General features: G+C 38.3%; 1 long non-coding RNA gene across 2 annotated transcripts in view; it reads right to left on the bottom strand.

The window, feature by feature from the left end:
* The window catches only part of LOC112659718 (uncharacterized), a 247,427-nt gene that overhangs the window by 115,073 nt on the left and 112,975 nt on the right, over positions 1-19,379 (bottom strand). For both annotated transcript variants that reach the window (XR_007413889.1, XR_007413890.1), the window contains exon 3: positions 1,099-1,167. This is a non-coding gene — a long non-coding RNA (uncharacterized LOC112659718). The remainder of the gene's footprint in view (positions 1-1,098; positions 1,168-19,379) is intronic.

The following is a 19,379-nucleotide window of genomic DNA, read 5'->3' as shown; positions in this document are numbered from 1 at the left end:
ATACATAGAGAGAAAGAGGGGCAGAGACACAGACAGAGGGAGAAGCAGGCTCCATGCAGGGAGCCCGATGTGGGACTGGATCCCTGGACTCCAGGATCACGCCCTGGGCTTCAGGCAGGCGCTAAATCACTGAGCCACCCAGTGATTCCCTCCTGCTATATTTCTCTGCAATGTGGAAGCAGTGATAACCTTTAATGATCCTCAACAATGCTGATCACTTGAGTACCAACCTTAAATTTCAACATCCATGTCAATTCCTCAAAAAAAAAAAAAAATCTGATTGGCTTGTTTTGAATCATCTTGTCAGTTTTGATTAAATTAAAGATTCTAGAGGTCTAGAGTACTCTGGACAGCCTAGCATAATTGCCAAGTATTTTAGTACTGAAGGTGAAGCTATGTCATTATCAGCTCCATCATACAAGGAACAGGAAAGCTCTATATGGAAAAGATGCTGAGCAGCCCAAGATGGTAACAGATATTCACTACAGTCCTCTATTCTGTTTTCAGAAATCAAATAATCCCAGACTGAGGGATCTATCCTTTCTATAGTCCCTGACATACTTGGTCCTTAGAGACAGACAAACAAGTAAGTGAAACACAGAACCTTTCTGAGCATCTTGTCATTTTCAAGTCCACTGCTGGATAAGGAACATGTTGAAACATAGACAATTTAATTACAAAGTTGTAAGTATGATAATAAAGTATGTAGAAGGTATAGAAACATTAGGCAGGACATTTAGGCTTTCTCTGACTCCTGTAGTTAAACTTACTGTCAAATATATGCCGTAAATATCAACTTAGAGGATAGGCTTTTCTAGATTGCATTTTGAGGAAAATCAAAAGTAACACAGATGATCCTGTGATCAGATATGTGATGGGCATGAATTACCCAGAAAGATGGTGGATGTTGACAAGAGAGAGATATTTGGAAGAAAAGTAAGGACAGGTTTTCGGGGGATTCCCTAAAGAACCTAGGGTTCTTGCTAGCAGGCCAACTACCACTAAGATTGGTCCTGATTTTCATTAACCAGCATCCCCTTAAGAACCCCAAATAGAGGTTGAGTAAATGTGGGAGAGTTCGTGGTCTATTTCCATTACCTTGATTCTGGTCTCTCATGGTAGGAGATGTTTTCATTGGGTGTGCTCTCCCAGGCCCTCTGGATGTTTCTGGAACACAGAAAGAGAAATAGATGTTTTTCCTTGTAGTTTCAAGTCCTCTCCTTTCTCTGCTGCTTCTGGCTCTTTCAGTCTTCGGCTTCCAAAATCAGCTCGGCCAAATGATATTTAAATTCTTTTAAAATTTATGTGATCTATTTTAGAATTTTATCTATCCTGTCTATTGCAGATGTCTACTGAAATTGCTTAATAAGCCTGATGTTGGAGACCAATAACAACTCTTGCTACGTATATAAGCTTACCATAATATGGCTAATTTTCATAATAGATTATTTTATGAGCATTTAGCAGGCACATGGCAGACAGCTATAAAGCCTCGTTTCCTCCTGTTCTTGAGCACTACTTAACAGAGTGTGTATATCAATGTGCAAGCATGCTTGGGTAGGCATTTATTACATAACTTTAATTTTGAAATAATTGTGCTTATTTTTTGGAAAACAAAGTGTTTTCTTATTTACTTTTGATAAATTTGTTTTGCTCCCGGGGGGGGGGGGGGGAATGCACAGAGAAGAAAGCAATCTCATCACCTGTTCATATTTTAGAGAACAAAGATGTCTCTTCATGCATATCTATCATGTTATATCACAATTTAATAATGACTCGTTTTAATAATAGGATTGTTTTATGCCTTAGCAGACAAGAATTAAATTCTATACTAGGATTTAATTTAAGCCAGTACTTACATTTCATGTCCAAATAACCCTTGAAAGGACCACTAACTTTGCATTCTATTTCATTCTTACCTTTATTTGAAAAATGGTGTTTAATTTCTCCACAGAAGCACCATGGTACATTGAAACGTCTATGCCTAATAACAAAAGCCACTGAGTAGGAATATAAAAATTGTCAGATAAACGTCAATTTATGACTCTATAAACATTCGATCTGTCCGGAAAGTATGCACTGATGGAGTCAGTTCTGACAGATAAAGAGGATTCACTGAATATCCATTCCTGAGAAACATCCTTCATTAATATTTACATTCCTCTTGACAGTGCAATTGCTGCAACCATAGGTCGGGAAAACATAGGCTGCATTTGGCAAATATACAGTTACAGTTTTCCATTTGTCTAAAAATCCAAATACTTAGGGCAAGAATATGGGCCTCACTATGGACTTCCTGGACTTCGGACCTCAAGTGTACTAATTCAAGGGGGAAAAAAAAATCCATGACACTTATTTTAAGGCATGGCTGCACTCACAGCCAGTTAACTCATTATAGAAAAGGAAACAAAGGCTGGTTTTAGTGCCCCTCCCCCCCTTTTTCCTCTTCTTCATTTTTTATTCTGCTGTAAGCAGTCACTAAAAATATATCTGGTCAATAAGGGGCAGGTAAAATTGGAAGGGTTGCTATAGGAACACACGAACTGATGCAGAGAAATAACCACTCTAATTTATACTGTGTTTTCATGTTGTATTTCCATTGTAGTTAAACTCAACTTCAAAAGACATTCCTTAAGAAAGAGGCTATTTGAAATGCAGAAGACTTTCTGAGAGAATTTTATGGACTAACTTTAAAAATAATAAATTCTATATCTGAGTAGAGCTACAAGCAGAAACCTGGTATTTCTTCTCTTCGTTCCATTCTCTTTTCAGTGCATTTTAACTAAAATCATTTTTACGCAGCCTAAGACCAGGGAATGCATTTTAATGGTGATGAAAGCATGAGTAATGAGGAGTGCTGCCTGAAGCAGCCCCCTCCAACTGCTCTCCCCCATTTTGACAGGCAGCATCTATATTCCAACTCTGAGACCCTCCTCATTCCCGATTCTGTTGAATTATCCCACTCAGAAACTATGCTCTCCTCAAGTCTTGTTTTTTTCCAAAGGTGACAGCCTCTACTGCCTTGTTTCTGACCTCCATTTGGTAAGTCCAGCATAATCACTGGAGGCATTTCAGACTGACAACCAAAATAATTTCACATTCCCCAGACCCGTGACGGAAAGGACAGGGTCATTGCCACCACAGCCACATAAAAATCTTCCAGAGGGAGGGATAGAGAAGGAGCTTACTGCATGACACAAAGCTTTATATCAGAGGAAGTGAAACCAAAGCCTTGCTCATAGCTATATATTTTCGTATGTCCAACTCATAAGCTCAATGAATTTTCTCCCTCCCCTCCAAAGTTGTGGGTGTAGTCAGCGAGCAATTTATTCCCAAAATGAGGGTGCATAAGCAGTTTCTAGGCCAGTGATCAAAAAGTCCCATGGATCAAAACTACTCAGGAAACAAGATCATTCACAGCATCACCTTAATGGCGTGGCTAGATGCTGGTTGCCCCTCCTTCCCTAGTAAGTCAGAGACAAAGGTCAAATGTTCCCTCTTTCCTTGTTAAAAAAAATGTTTCATGGTTGACAGGGGAGGAACTGTGGTTCATCTGACAGTCTTATCACTTCATTCGGTTTAGTTCAGAAAAGTGGTTTTCAGCTGGACTGTCTAGTTGAAGCATAGGGTTTGAGAAGAAAAGGAGCAAGATGGAAACAAACATCCCAAAGATAAAAACCACACCAAATAAATTTTTGAAGTCCATAAAATGATGTATGTCAGAGGGGCTAGCAATTAATATCTCTGCAAATTATGAAATGATCAAATACAAATTATTTGTGTGGGGTCAAACACTCCAAATGTTTAGTACCAATTTATCCTGTCCTAACATTATTGACATAAACAATGTCTTTGCAAGAGCTTTTAATCATGAACATATTTACATGTGCCTGGGAGTGGGCAGAAAATAAATATAAAAGCAATTTCTCTGCCACATATTCTTGACCAAATAGCCCAACAGTAACACTCAAGACTGTGTTTGTCAAATAACTAGTGCACACTCTACTGAAACACCTAGTATGTATGAAAACGTTGCCTACTTTTTTGGGTGAAATTGTACATATAGTTCTGGAATGCATTTTAAAAGCTTTTCCCAAGACTGAAGCAAAGAATTATCAAAAACCTTGGGCTGATAAATGTCTTCTGAAAATACCAACATCTCAATTACAAACACGTCCATCTAAAACTCCATAAGAAAACCCATCAATGGGGCACCTGGGTGGCTCAGCAGTTGAGTGTCTGCCTTTGGCTCAGGTCATGATCCCAGGGTCCTGGAATTGAGTCCCTCATCTGGCTCCCCACAGGGAACCTGCTTCTCCCTCTGTCTATGTCTCTGCCTCTCTCTGTGTGTCTCTCATGAATAAATAAATAAAATCTTTAAAAAAAGAGAGAGAGAACCCATTATCATACAACAGAATGTACCATTCCAGAAAATATTTCTCATATTTCTAAGATGCTTTTTTAAGCTGAACCATCTTTTTGTTTCAAATCGATGTCAAGGACAGTTGGGATAGATGGGGAAATTTGAACCTTCCAAGACCAATGGGACCAGTTTATAAATGATAACCTTCAACTCCAAATCTGTTAGCTGGAGGGCAATAATGATTGTTTAGCCTAGAAGATGAATTTAAATTATCCTACAAAATATAGTTTGTGGAGTTAACTAATCACATTAGAGACTGTGTTTTCCAACACAACCCATCGTGTCTTTTTTAACTATGCTCAATCCAACTAATCACAAAAGAAACACATTTGTGTTTGTCTTCAGAGAAGTACTAGCATTTTGAAACTCCATCACCACTGCCCACACAGAAAAAGAACAAATTTTGGAATTACTGAGTTGGCTTACATACATGTGTGATTATGGACTATTTACAATTTCTGGGTGGAAGCATTCAATTCTGTCATCATATGTGGATGTGTCATCAGTAGCATTCCTGTCGAGGTCAGAGAACACGTTCAGTTCCTTGGGCATGGACCTATCTTTACTGTTACCCCTGACAAAGGAAAGACAATCTGTCTGGGTTTTCAGGCAGCCTGTAAATAACTACCTGTTCTCTCAGCTGCCTATATTCAGAACCAAGGCAGAGTCATAAGAGTCCAAGAGATGCAAATTTTCCAATCACCTCTCTGCTTAATGACACTGATATTGGTGTCTGTGGCTTAGCTAAGCAAATGGGATTCATCTTTGAATTGCACAGACTCACCCACCACAGTCCCCAGCTGTTAGAAGCCACCACAGGCTCCAGAGCAGGAGTAGGGCCTTCACATTTAGAACCTACAATGCAAGACTCCGAGAGGAATGTACACATCCTGAAGTAGGCTCCCAAAAAAGAAGTGAGACAGAACAGATGAAGATCAACCTCCCCCTCTCCATCCAAACTCCAGTGAGACAAATTATTTCTTCAGAGAGGGACATCAATGGCTCAAAAAGCAAGCTACGATACTCTCCCTAGGCCCCTTCCAGAAGGAAGCATAGAGCCAAGGAAAAAGTGAGTTCCCCTTCTACCTCAATGCACGCCCTTTCCTCTCCTAGCACACTACAGAAAAAAGTGTTCTAAATGGAAACTCAACAGTCTGAAATAAGTAATTTGCTTTGGTAAGTTCTTAATTTAATATAAAGAAGTAATTTAAATATTGGAAAAATTTAGCTTATTAATTTATATTATTAAGCCATATTTCCACTAGCATGGATCCTTTGATATTAGCCTTACCTTTATGGTGATGGGAAAACTGCTGTAAGAGTTTAAAATTTTCATATTCTCAATAATTTTTTTCTCTCAGCTTAAAAGCAACACACACACACACACACACACACACATACACACATACATACACACACTGTTGGGTTGCTCAGTCCACCATATATTTATTACTGTTTTTTTTTTTTTTAAAGAAAAAAACTTCCCAAATATCTCACTCCAATACAGTAGAGTAAAATTTGCTTTGTTTACTATGAGTATATCTTGCCCATCATGCATTATCTCCCTATGTACAAAGGCCCTGGAGTCTTCTTTAGACTGCACCGGTACTTTTGAGCCCAACATTTTATTTGATAAAAATCAAAGGTTAGATGAGTTGTATTTACTGTGCTTCCCAGAATAAAAATGTTTAAAATGCTTAAAAATAAAAACCCCTAAATATCCTTATTGTCTTTGACTTCCAAATGCTTGGGATTAGTGAAAAACTGTGGATATAAAGAAAACATGATATCAAGAAGACTGTCGTTTATGAGTTTCAACTATTCTCACATCAACACAGAATAACCAGACTACAACAGCTCTGGATTATCATACTCCCTGAGATGTGCTACAACCAAAGTTATTTTCCATTAATAAGAAGAGTGATAAGTTGAACAGAACAAGTAATTCACTCTTCCCTTGTATCATGTGCAGTTGGAAAATAATCACTGGATACTTCATGCCCAGTACTGGGGACACAGATAAATAACCCAAGGACTTAAAGGTGCTTATGCATTAGCAAAGAGGGTCAGCTTGTACAGCTATCTCCAAATTTTTCTCTTAAGGGAGACAATCATACTGTGTTGTTCTTCATTAAATGTAAAAATGGAGGTTTCTGAGAGAAAAAAGATCCTATGGAGCATCATGGAAAATGAATGTAAAACAAACAGCATGTCAACTCTGTCTTGAAGGAAGAGTAAGATTTAGATCAACAGGGAGGGGTGGAGGAGTAATCCAGGTGGGAGTACAGAAGAGAATTCTGGAAGCCCAAGAATGAGACAGAGATGAAGCGGGTGCCCTATCCTGGCTTCCCCAGAAATTGGAGCCTGAGACTGAGTCCATGTGATATTATTTTAAGAGGAAATGCTACGCTAGGAAATAGGAGTAAAGGATTAAGAGGAACAAAGCTGAAAGGGAGGAAGAGCCAATATGAGGATGCATTTTTTTAACTGCCAGATAAAACCAATTACTCCATCCTTGGGAATACTCCCCCAAGGCCCAACTTCATTTCAAGACCAAGTGTCAATCGGTGAATCAAGGTGGGGAAAGTAGGAACATTTTCATACTGGTGTCCAACTTCCACTGGTCAAGAGCCCTTTTTTTGTGACATTATCTCCTCCATACTTGCAGGTTGGGCTTGTCTGGATATGGACACTCAAGAGGCTCCCAGGGAAGCAGCAACAGCAAAGCCCCAGGGCAATTATCTTCAATATTAACTTAAGTTTTAGGAAGCTTGCTCTAATGAGATGAGCAAGTGAATGGGAGATGGGATTGAGAAAAGGGGACTAGAAACAGCAATGTATTTGTCATACTTTTGAAACTGATTCAGCAGAGACGTCACATGGACAAGGACCATGGCTGTGACAAGGGGACTAGTAAAGTGCTGGGCCAGGAGTCAGGGGACTAGGTTCTGGTCCATATGCCATTCATGATTCACTTTCTGAGCTCCAACTCATAAAATCACTTCTCTTGGTCTCTACTTTCTTGCTTATAACATAAAGTTATTGAACCAGCCCTGTTTACCTCACTGACTTAAAAGACAATGTGTTGGGAATAGTTTTGTAAGACTTGAGAGGTCACTGTGATAAGCAGAAGGTATCAACAAGGAGAGTAGCACTGTCTTTTACTATTGCTCCATCTAGATGTATAGACATCAAAGACCCAAGACCAGGAAGAACCCTGGGGCCCATACCCTCACCTTCATGTAAATATCCTCTGCTTACTGAAATAAAATCAATACGGTTGAGGCATTTACCCCCATGATTAGAAATTCTGACCATTAAAACAACCCACAGTGGAACAAATTTCTGTGTTCTCAGCTAAGCTTACCAGATTGTGTACAATAAATAAATTCTCTAAATTCTAAGCTCTCAGTCATAATTTACTTTGTAAGCACAAAACATCTTGATCTATAACTGCAGAAATTTAACAACTATTGCTTTTCTACAGGAGCAAAATGAATTTTTTTAAATGAGGTAATTATTTAGATAATAAAATCCTTATAACCCCATTAGACTCATTCATCTTAATTTTATGCAAAATAAAGGGCCCTTTACCTACATGATCAAGATAATTACTTCAATGTGTACTTCACAAGCAAACATAGATCTCCTTTGTCTCCATTAGCTACCTCAAATAACTAGGGCCATTGTGTCATAGCTCTGTCATTAAACTGCCCCTAGTACCCGCTCCTCCAATCTCACCTGCAGCCCACCTCACCTCCAGGCTCTGGAAATGGCACAGTCTACGACTGGAATTTCAAGCAATCAGTAATAACAATAACATTTTCTCTGGTTTTAGCATCTGGTGGATATAGGACTCAATATAGATTAAAAAATTAAATTAAAAAATAAAATGGCACAAAACACTCAGTGAGTAGGGGACTATAATAACTGAACCATTCTGAGTTACTGCTGGTCTTTGAACCAAGTGACTTCTGTTCTTCTTGAGGTTCCACTAAATGGCTGTGACCTTCAGCAAGTAACAAAGCTTGTCTGAGCCCCAGTTTCAGCAAGTGTTAATGAATACATGTAACAGAATGTTCTCAAAGGTATTTTCTAACTCTGATAGTCAGTGGTTATTAAAACAGCAATATGAAATGGTTTTCCCCATGAACATGATCTGTTATAATTAAGGTTTAACTAGTCAAACTAGGTATTATCACACATCATAGGATCAGCAGGCAGTATGACTAAAGCCATCCATGCTCAACTGGACCAAAATCACAGAAGTTGATTGCTTAATTTGTATACACCCGAGTCCAGTACTCTCAAGTGCAGAGACAACATTTATGATGAAAACAGAGCAGCTGATATTACAAAGGTCAAATGTGGTAAGTACATACCTTGTCCCCATTTCCCTATGCAAAATATTTCCTGATACATGCAAGAAATACAGAGCTTTGGTTTGTTTCCTGTAATTACTTCCATTTCATGCAAGTCTACCTTCTCGTGCTGAGTAGTCAAAACCAAGTATAGGATCCTCTTATTTAGCTGAGTCTCCATATCAAGTGCTCACCAGGGTCTATTCTTCTGCCAAAGTTCTCCAATTCTCCTTACCCTATTTTCTATCCCACCCCTTTTTCTTATCTTACCAACCTTCTCTAGATTCTTTATCGTTCTAGGCAGAAGCCTTTTGATTTAATCATTAGTGACTACTCATCTTTAAACCAACAAGCAAAACCTCCGATGACGTATTTTGCCTTGCTTCAGGAATATAAGGCATCTCATGAAGAAACACATAGGCTGGAAAAATGAAATATATTCTCAGTTTGGAAGAGGACTGAGGCAATGAACAACTAAGGGTAATAAATGTGAAGTGCCAGGAGATAAGTAAACAACATTTATGCCATAAAAACCTATGCACATAGTAAAAGTAGATCTCTAATTTGTTATTCTCCTTCTATCTGTCGGCAGGAAGAGGAAAATATGACTAGATCTGTAATTTACTGTGTTCATAAGATAAAGATATACCAATTGCTCTGAAGAAGCACAGAGAAATACCTCTTCCAGGCTCTTATAAGGATACTCTGTCATGTGCTGAACCAGCAACTTAATCCTTCTAGTAAATAAGTCGCAGAGCTCCATAGCTTTGTTTCTGATGACATCCTTCAATAGAAGTTGATGACAAGCCAAAGGGGCAATGTAAGAAAATCAATAGTACAGGATGTTGATAAAGATGTTGTAATTGGGTTGAATCCAATGATGGATTTTACATTATTGGGAATATTCTATCTCTCAACTGAATTTTTAGTAGCTAGTGTATGGCAGTACAGTTAAGGTAATCTGAGCCAAGGGGTACCCGAATTGCAGGGTTATAGTTAAGGGACCAGCCAAATGCTTTATCAGCTTGCCAGGCCAGGGATAGAACTGCCATTCTTTTATGAAAACTGAGTTGATAAAGAAGACCAATTGCCTACACAGAAAGCCAACCACACACTCTCTGAGGTGACTGAGGGGCGACCCCACCCTCAGGCAAACAGTATCCTTAGGAGGAGCAATTCTCACAACACACAAACAGGGCAGGTGAGAGCCCTAAATGCTATGCCCCCAAACACAACTGTTATTCAAGTCTCTGAAAATTCTAAAGCAACTAAAACAAACAATCCACTTTGGTCATTAAATAATAAATCAAGTATCTACAAAGCATCCATTTGAAGTCTAGAGCTTCTTGGGCTATAATTCCCTAATATTCCCTAGAAAGATAAAATTGTTGAAAGCTGGTTCATAGGCATCAAGTGGATGAGATAACCTGTCACAGAGCAGCTTTATTATTTACACACAAGTTAGAAACCGGAGGTCTGTTGAAACAAACCTGACAGCTTAGTGTTGGAAGATGTGATATGTGATCCCTTTTACTATTAAGACCATTTCCAGTCTGGCATTAAGAACCTTGCCATCTGTATATAAGAAAATGTTTGGCTTCCAATGTTTTAGAGAATCTGTATGGGGTGGGGGGGTGGGGCATCATCTTTTTTATAAGTATTCAGTTGTTTATCTTGGCATCCAGAAAAACCCTATGCTTTTTAATTCCCTTTCACCTTTATATTCTCCCAGTTTGGCATTTAATCAATTGTCAACAAATACTGACTGAATGATAAATTTGGGTCCAAATAAGATATTCATAAATTACCCAACTGAAAATAATTATTATAGACCAGAAGCTGCCTTTCTCTATTAATGATACATTTAAAAAAAAAATCCCTTGGTAAAAATGCATACCCTTTGATTCACACTGAGAAACTGTGATTGGTGGGGCACCTGGGTGTCTCAGTGGTTGAGCATCTGCCTTTGGCTCAGGTCATGATCCTGAGGTCCTGGGATTGAGTCCTGCATCAGGCTCCCCACAGAGAGCCTGTTTCTTTCTTTCTGTCTATGTCTCTGCCTCTCTCTGTGTGTTTCTCATGAATAAATAAATAAAATCTTAAAAAAAGAAACTGATTGGTTCAGTTTGTGGTGGGATTCTGATGGCTGACTTTTAGCAATCATCCCAGATTTGTTGGATTCAAGTGATTCAGGAATTCAGGTCTGAAAAACACTGCAGTAGATGCCAATTTGAGTTCTCAGGGACCATCATCAGCCCAAGGTCTTAGCTCCTATTTTTTTATTCACGATCAAAGGACTATGGAGGTCAGTAAGAGTTGCAAACAATCACATAAATGCTAACAATTACTCAAGTTGGTCAAGTATAAAACGGAGGTCAATAATGGAATACCTGTGTCAAAAATCTAGACTTCTTTTGTAAATACTTGCCTGAAAAATTCAAGCCTTTATGTTATTAAGCAAAGTGTTTTAGAAGGAACAGATGCTAAGCTCCTAAGTCTATAATTTTGGACAAATAAAGGGTGTACTCATTTAAAAAGGAAGCTTAGCTACATTCAGGATTTATAAGCACATATTATGAAAACCCAGCAGAAAGGCTGCCTGGGATCCACAAATTTCAGGGCATTAGCAGACCTTTCAGCCAAATTCAAATGTCTCGCATAGATTTATTATTCCCAAGATTTTATTGTGTTTTGTTTTGCTTCTTAATTTAATTCTTAAATAGCCTCTGGGGTTAACTAATGGTTCTAATATAAACACTGTTAGGGCAGAAACTGGAATGCCTTTAAACTTTAGGGGCCAGATACAAAGATCTGGCAATGCTATTAGCTATAGGTGGTTATTTATAAGACAGGAATGGGTGTCTCTGGAAAAGCAACTCTGATGCTGTGGGTTTTCTGGTGGAGCAAATATATGAAGGCACACTTTTTGCCTGGTGACATCATTTACTCATTCAAATAATTACTGAGCTTCTATTAAATGTCACAAAGTCTCGGGCAGCCCGGGTGGCTCAGCGGTTTAGTGCCGCCTTCAGCCCTAGGCATGATCCTGGAGACCCAGGATCAAGTCCCACATCGGGCTCCCTGCATGGAGCCTGCTTCTCCCTCTGCCTCTCTCTCTCTCTCTCTCTCTCTCTCTGTTTCTGTGTCTCTCATAAATAAATAAAATCTTTAAAAAATAAAAATAAAAAAATAAATGTCACAAAGTCTGATGGGTGCTTAGAATGCAAAGGTAAATTAATTCAAGTCTACTATCAAAAGCTCACATTCTGTGACTCACTTCCAATAACAACAATAGAGGCACACATATGGAATCATGAGAAAGGAAAAAAGAAGTCCAAGTATCTCTGGAAGAGAGGATGTCTGAATTAAGTCTCTCTCTCTCTCTCTCTCTCTTTTTTTTTAAGAGAGAGTACAGAAACATGGGGGAGGGGCAAAGGGAAAATAGAATCCCAAGCAGACTCCGTGCTGAGCATGGAGCCTGGCGTGGGGCTCCATCTCATGATTACAAGATCATGACCTGAGCCAAAACCAAGAGTCAGTGGATCAACCCACTGAGCCACCAGGTGCCCCCAATCTTAAAGAGAGAATCAGAGTTAGACAGGTGGGGGAGGGAGAGGCAACTTCAGACAGGAAACCAATGAATCAAGTGAGGAACAGCAAGGAAGAGTCATGGATTACTCCAGAATCAGCATTATGTGATTGGGACATAACATGAGAGGAAATGAGTGATAAGACTTGAGGATGGCAAGTCATGGAGGGGTCTCGAATCATGGAGTGTTTTTCCTTATAAACCTCTAAAGTGTCAGAACCAGTCAATGGAATTCTCAGCAGAACAGGGAATCATTGCAGGGACAATGTACTGGAAACCAAGCCTATTTTAATCCTCAAAGAATGACTTATGAGTATTCATTTCATTTAAGGAATGTTGGCCCCAAATGAGGGAGATAATTAGGCCAAAAGGTTGTATTACTCAAGTGTCTGATTACATCAGAAAACATGGGTCCTTAGTGGAATATGACGGGATCATCAAGAGTGATGCTCACTCTTGGCAATTTTTATTCCTGGTCCCTTCTCTTCAGATAAATGAAGATGGAGCTACAATAAATGGTGACCAGACCCCTTTTTCTTCAGAATTCCTAGCTCAGGAGGGGAAAAAAAATCAGTAACCTATGATTAGAGTATCTTTATTTGAAAGATGATGGGGCCAAGCCTAGAAAAAAAAAAAAAGGAATCACTTTTCACGATCATTGGAAGGATTTGAGTAGTTTGCATTGTTCTAGCAACAATACTAGGATTATGGGATTTTCCAGCCTCCTTCATTCCTGTGTCTTGGAAATTGTGTCCTTCGACAGCCTTCTATGCTACCACTCCACCAATTTTCCTGCTTTTTGCAACATTTCTAGTCAAATGAGAATAACTAAAACTATCTTATATTGAAGAATATCTTTCCACAGAACCATCTGTTTTTAAAGGAAATTGGGTGGAAACAACCCACAATTAGAGAAGCAATAGGTAGGCATGAAAGGGCATTTGTCCTCCAGATTTATGTTTCACTCATGAATGACCTCATCATAGAAAGAAATTAGCATAATTTATATCAATAATTTGCTTCTGTGATGTGTGAAGAAAATAATACCCCACAATAAATTAAAGATGCCTTTATGACTACATTTTCTCAGCTTACTTTCCCTTATTTACATTTAGAAATGCAAAGTCATATTAATAGAGTTATGAAAACAGCCCATGAGCTGCAACCCTCCTCGTTTATAATCTATGAGGAATGGTACTATTTAATCTGACTCAGTGGAAATGCTGTGCTCAGTCTAACTTCTTAATAGTAATGCTGTACTGATGGTTGAAGGCCCACTTCTAATTCTTTAGTTTCCAAGGCTTGAGCTCACCTAAACAGAATTGCTATCTCGTGTGTAAACTGGTCAATCATTTTGCCCAACAGATTCATTTGATTTGTTTTCTAAAGTGACCTTTTGACTTGTAATCATCCACATTCTCTTCATGCTTTATTTCATCTCACTTTACTAGAGAGCATTTTAGAATGTTTGTCATGAAAAGAGCTACATAAATATTAATGTATTGATAGTGTTATGGCTTTTCAAACCTATATTTCATTTCATGGGTTTTAGGAGCTACAAAATTTACTGGCTGCACAGAAAATATAGATATAATGGACTTACTGAAATGCCCCAAATGTGATAAAATATATGAATTATTAATCCCATGAAAGTCACTGTGATCCTGCTTAAATGCCAAATTTTCTGAACAGATCTTGAATTTTTTTTTTTAACTAACAGAGATAAAATTTGAGATATCAGATAAATACAATCAGCACTCCAATTTTGGAAGTTTCAAGTCAGTTTGGAGATAACTATAATGAGGTAAACAAAAGCATAAACTAGGATCCGTGGAGAGTGACAAAAACATGGCAACTTAAGGCTACATGGTCCTATCTCCTCTACCTGTTTATTCTGACTCTAAACTCTACATGGGCCATGAGGTTAAAAGTCAACAGATTAACAATTGCCTTGTACGCTTTAAGGCATCTCCTAAACAAACACTTCAGATAAAAAAGTCCAATCACCTTTAAGGAGCATTCAACACAACCCCAGAGAGATGAAAATAGCTCACCTGCTGATACTCTTTACCTGTTAAAACATAGAGGGAAATTTAAGGATTGAGAGACTCTGTACTGTATAAGCACTCTATTTCAATACAGAATTTTCTATATTTGACTATGACAATCTGTATAGAACTGACAATTCACACAGCACATGAAGCTAGCGAGAGGGTGAAATCCGTAAGGCAGGCAAGAGTTCCACTGGCTATTTCTCCTTCTGGAAATGTTTGCCAAGAATTGACAATAGGGATCGCGTGACACAAGGCACTTTAAGGGAAACAGCACAAGAATACAGGGATTCTAAGTGTTGGGGACACAAAGCAAGTATGAAAATATGTAGAGAAGTGGAAAAGGTTAATATTCTCCAAGGTAGCAGTATGAGCTGCATGAGCAGCTCGAACATCCCCTTATTACTACAATTAGTCAGCACTGATCTAGAAGTAGGAACCTAACGGCACCTGATACTTGTTTTCAACCACCCAGAATCTGATGAGCCACAGTGCACACCCCGGACAGAGCCAGTACCTGGCTTCCCTAGTGCTTGTGGCCAATAGGAAAGAGGCACATGACTAGGGCAGGAGCTTGCAATGCACAGAGGGAAAGAGTAGAAAAAGCAAGCAAGGAGTGGAAAATTCAGCAGGTAGTGGCAGCAAGCAACTCTAAGCTCTGAGGTGCTGTGCCAAGCTCTGGTGGTATTGGCAGTTCAAGCCATGGCATCCCTGTTCAGTCCCAGCAGCAGGGTTGCCACCAAAAAAGATTGTGTGGCATGATTTTGCTTTGGTTTTGCTAACAGTCCTCCACTAGTCTTCTGTTTAACTGACCATCTAAATCCTGTTTCCGATGAAGGGAACAATGATCAGTAGCTCTGGCTTCACTCCAGAACCCTGAATGATACGACTAGCCAGCCAGCCCAGATTGACAACAGAAAATGTTTTGGTGATAAATACTGAAATAGAGGACCAAAACTTAGAAGATGATATCACTGCCTACTTAACGCTCTTTGGCATCAACTGCAAAAATGCTAGAAAAAATACAAGTCATTAGAATATAATCATATTCATATATAAAAATCAACCACATGAGGGCTAATAGCAACACCTCATTTATAAATGCACTTACACACTCAAAAAAAATACAACGAACTCAAATAAAGATAGCGACATGTAAATATATATAGACAAAATTTTAAAATATATTAAATGAAGGACGCCTGGGTGACTCAGTCAGTTAAGCATCCAACTCTTGGTTCTGGCTCAGGTCATGATCTCAGGGTCAACCATCAAATAGATCCTAGCATCAGGCTCCATGCTTAGTGCAGAGTCAGCTTGAGATTCTCATTCTCTCCCTCACCCTCTGCTCTTTGTCTTTCTCTCAGTCTCTCCTTCTCTCTCTCTTAAATGAATGAATGAATAAAATCTTTAAAAATACATATATACTAAATGACATAAAATTATATTTAAATAAATGGCAACATAATGTGTTCTTTGCTAGGACACTGAAAAAGCTGTGGTTCACTCCAAACTCATATGCAAATGAAACGTGATGATAATTAAATAACATAGGGCAAAATGTTATCAAGTTCCCAGGCGAATAATGGGACATTTCTAAAACAGCTCTGAGAAAAGGCAGCTGATGAAAAGGGAATAATCCTACCAGATATTAAAATATCTACAAATATTAAAATATTGGATATATTAACATTTAAACCCATATGATTTCAAAATATTAAAACACTCTGGAGCTCTAGAAATAAAAAGTGGCTGAATGCATGTAATGGAGACCAAGATAAATTCTAATGAATATGGGACTTGGGTCAACTCTAAGGATGGCATTACAAACCACTGGGTAAACATGGGATTGAGACGCTAATTTCTCTTCGGTACATGGATAACAGGCTGCCATAAGGTACTGTGTAAAATGGCATCTTTCCTTCAATTCTCAAACCAGCAGTTCTGTATTCGTTTTTTAGGGCCATAGGTCATAACCAGTATCGCAGACTGGGTGGTTTAAACAAGTGATTTTCTCACACTTCTGACCGTGATGTTGTTTCCACACCGTGGCTATTGAGGATAATGCTTTGATGAACACCAGAATGCAGAAATCTCTTGAAGATACAGATTTCATTTCCTTTGGAGAATTTCTGGAGCACAGGGTAGTTCTAGTCCTAATTTTTTGATAAACTGCCATGCTGTTTTCCATAATGACTGTGTCAATGTACATTGCCACCCACAGTGTCTAAGAGTTTCCTTCCCTCCACCTCCTCCACCACATTTCCTAAATCTCGTCTTAGCAACAAAGAGAAGCAAGTGGGACTTTATCAAACTAGAGACCTTTTGGCACAACAAAGCAAACAGTCCATCAATTGAAAACCCAATCAGTAGAATGGGGTTTGCAGACCACCTATTTGATAAAGGGTTAATGTTTAAAATAAAGAATTCATCCATTTTAATGCAAAAAAATGCAAATAATCCAGTTAAAAATGGGCAAAGGAGTTGAAAAGATATTTTTTTCCCAAGAAGACATATAAATAGCCAACAGGTATGTAAAAAGGTGCTCAAAATCACTCATCATCAGGAAAATGCAAATCAAAACCACATGAGCTATCACCCCACACCTGTGAGGATATATATTACAAAAATGACAGCGATAACTAATTTCCTGTTCTTAGAAGGATATTCGTTACATTGAATTAGAGACTGCCCTAATGACTTCATTTTACCTTGATTACTTCTTTTAAAGGCCCTATTCTCCATATATTCTGAAGCCTGGGGGTGAGAACTTCAACATATGAATTTTGGAAGGACACAATAACAAGTTATCGACATGGGGTACCCAGACCAGAGGCAACCTCAAACCTCTTTTTTTTTTTAATAAATTCTTTTTTTTAAGATTTTATTTATTTATTCATGAAAGACACACACAGAGAGAGAGGCAGAGACATAGGCAGAGGGAGAAGCAGGCTCCATGCAGGGAGCCCAATGTGGGATTCAGTCCCGGGACTCCAGGATCACACCCTGAGCCAAAGGCTGATGCTTAATCACTGAGCCACCCAGGCATCCCATGACTTCAAATCTCTATTCAGCATCACAAATTCTGGGGTTGGGGCCTGACTCTGTAGTTTCACAAATCCTCCAGGTGATTCTAACGTATGATAAAATTTGAAGAAAACTGTGTCAAACCACAGTAACTGCCAAAGGGTTCAAAAATTAAAATGAGAAAACCAAAGAGTTTGTACTGAGTTAAATAGCATCCCCCCAAAATCCATGTCCACCCAGAACTTCAGAATGCAACTTTGTATGGGAATAGGTCTTTGTAGAGATCATACTCGATTAGAGTGGGTCCTAGCCAGTGACTGGAGTTTTGTTGTTGTTGTTGTTTTAATAAAATAATTTTTATTGGTGTTCAATTTACCAACATACAGAATAACACCCAGTGCTCATCCCGTCAAGTGCCCCCCTCAGTGCCCATCACCCACTCACCCCCACCCCCTGCCCTCCTCCCCTTCCACCACCCCTAGTTCGTTTCCCAGAGTTAGGAGTCTTCATGTTCTGTCTCCCTTTCTGATATTTCCCACACATTTCTTCTCCCTTCCCTTATTTTTTAAAGAAGAAATAATGACACAGATACATCCATAGGAAGAATGGCATTTAAGGATGGAGGCAGAGATTGGAGTGGTAATTCTAAAGCAAAGAACATCAAAGATTGTCTGGAAAGCCCCAGAAGCTCCAACAAATAACTAAGGATCCTTTAGAGAGAGCAAAGCCTTTCAGATGTCTAAACTCCAGAACTGAGAGAATAAATTTCTGTTGACTTAAGCTTTCTAATTTGTGTTATTCTGTTATGGCAGCCCTAGGAAATTAATGCAGAGTTCTATTGAAAACCGAGCATATTATTTTCAAATAATTTTTTTTTCTAAACAGAATTTATCACCTTAATTCTAGTGATGGTTTCATAGGTATATGCCTATCTCCAAACCCATCGAATTATATACGTTAAACGTGTCCAGTTCTTTGGAGCATCAATTGGTTTATCAGTTATACTTAATATAGCCAAGCTTTTTGAATCTACAAAATAAATATCTTCCACATGCTTAAAAAAAAAGAATAAAGAGATTAATGATAAACTGGAAAAAAATGTTAGCAATGCTTTATAACAAAGGCTGTTTCTTTAGTTGACACAAAGCCCATAAAAATGAGTAGGAGAAAGATAGATACAACACAAAAGAGAAAAGAAAGGTGAAAATTTGAGACAAGTTATAGGGAAACAGGGAATCTTTTGCATTCTGGGCAGAAAAAAAATGCACACTTTTGGTAAAGCAATTAGACACTATTAGATTTTTGTATGCACACAGCATATCATGCCCAATTACATACATAATTATTTCAAGATACATGTGAAAGTATACTCACAGGATTTTGTGCTGAGAAAAAAAAAACCTAAAACCACCTAAACATATATATGATTTATATAAATACTATAAACCATCTATATGTTACTAATCCTTTACAAAATATCTGAATTAAGGAAAAAATAAACATTTAAAAGATTGAGGTACATTTCTATGTATTAATATGGAAAACTTATTTTAACTTTTTTCAAGGTCTTATCCTGAAGTAATTTCTACACCTAACATAGGGCTTGACCTCATGACCCTATGATCAAAAGTCACATGCCCTATCCAGAGAGCCAGGCAGCTGGCCCAATATGGAAAATCTCTGATATTTTAATATACATTAACTCTCAGGAGCAGAAAAATGAAGCCTGTTTAATTCTTTCATAAATTCACAAGTAAAATTCTTTCCTGGAAGTGATTACAAGGAATAATTAGTACTGGGTAACTCTGATACAGGGTCTGTGGGGTGTAAGAAAAAAGTACTCTCTCCTCACATATTGTTCTTCCGTATGGTTTATCTATTCTAAGCGTGGATACTTAAGAGATACACCTATAAACATACATAAATAA

The sequence above is a fragment of the Canis lupus genome, chromosome 11 (assembly GCF_003254725.2).
Source record: "Canis lupus dingo isolate Sandy chromosome 11, ASM325472v2, whole genome shotgun sequence".
In the NCBI taxonomy this organism is placed as follows: Eukaryota; Metazoa; Chordata; class Mammalia; order Carnivora; family Canidae; genus Canis; species Canis lupus.
This window is presented reverse-complemented; position numbering and strand designations above follow the sequence as displayed.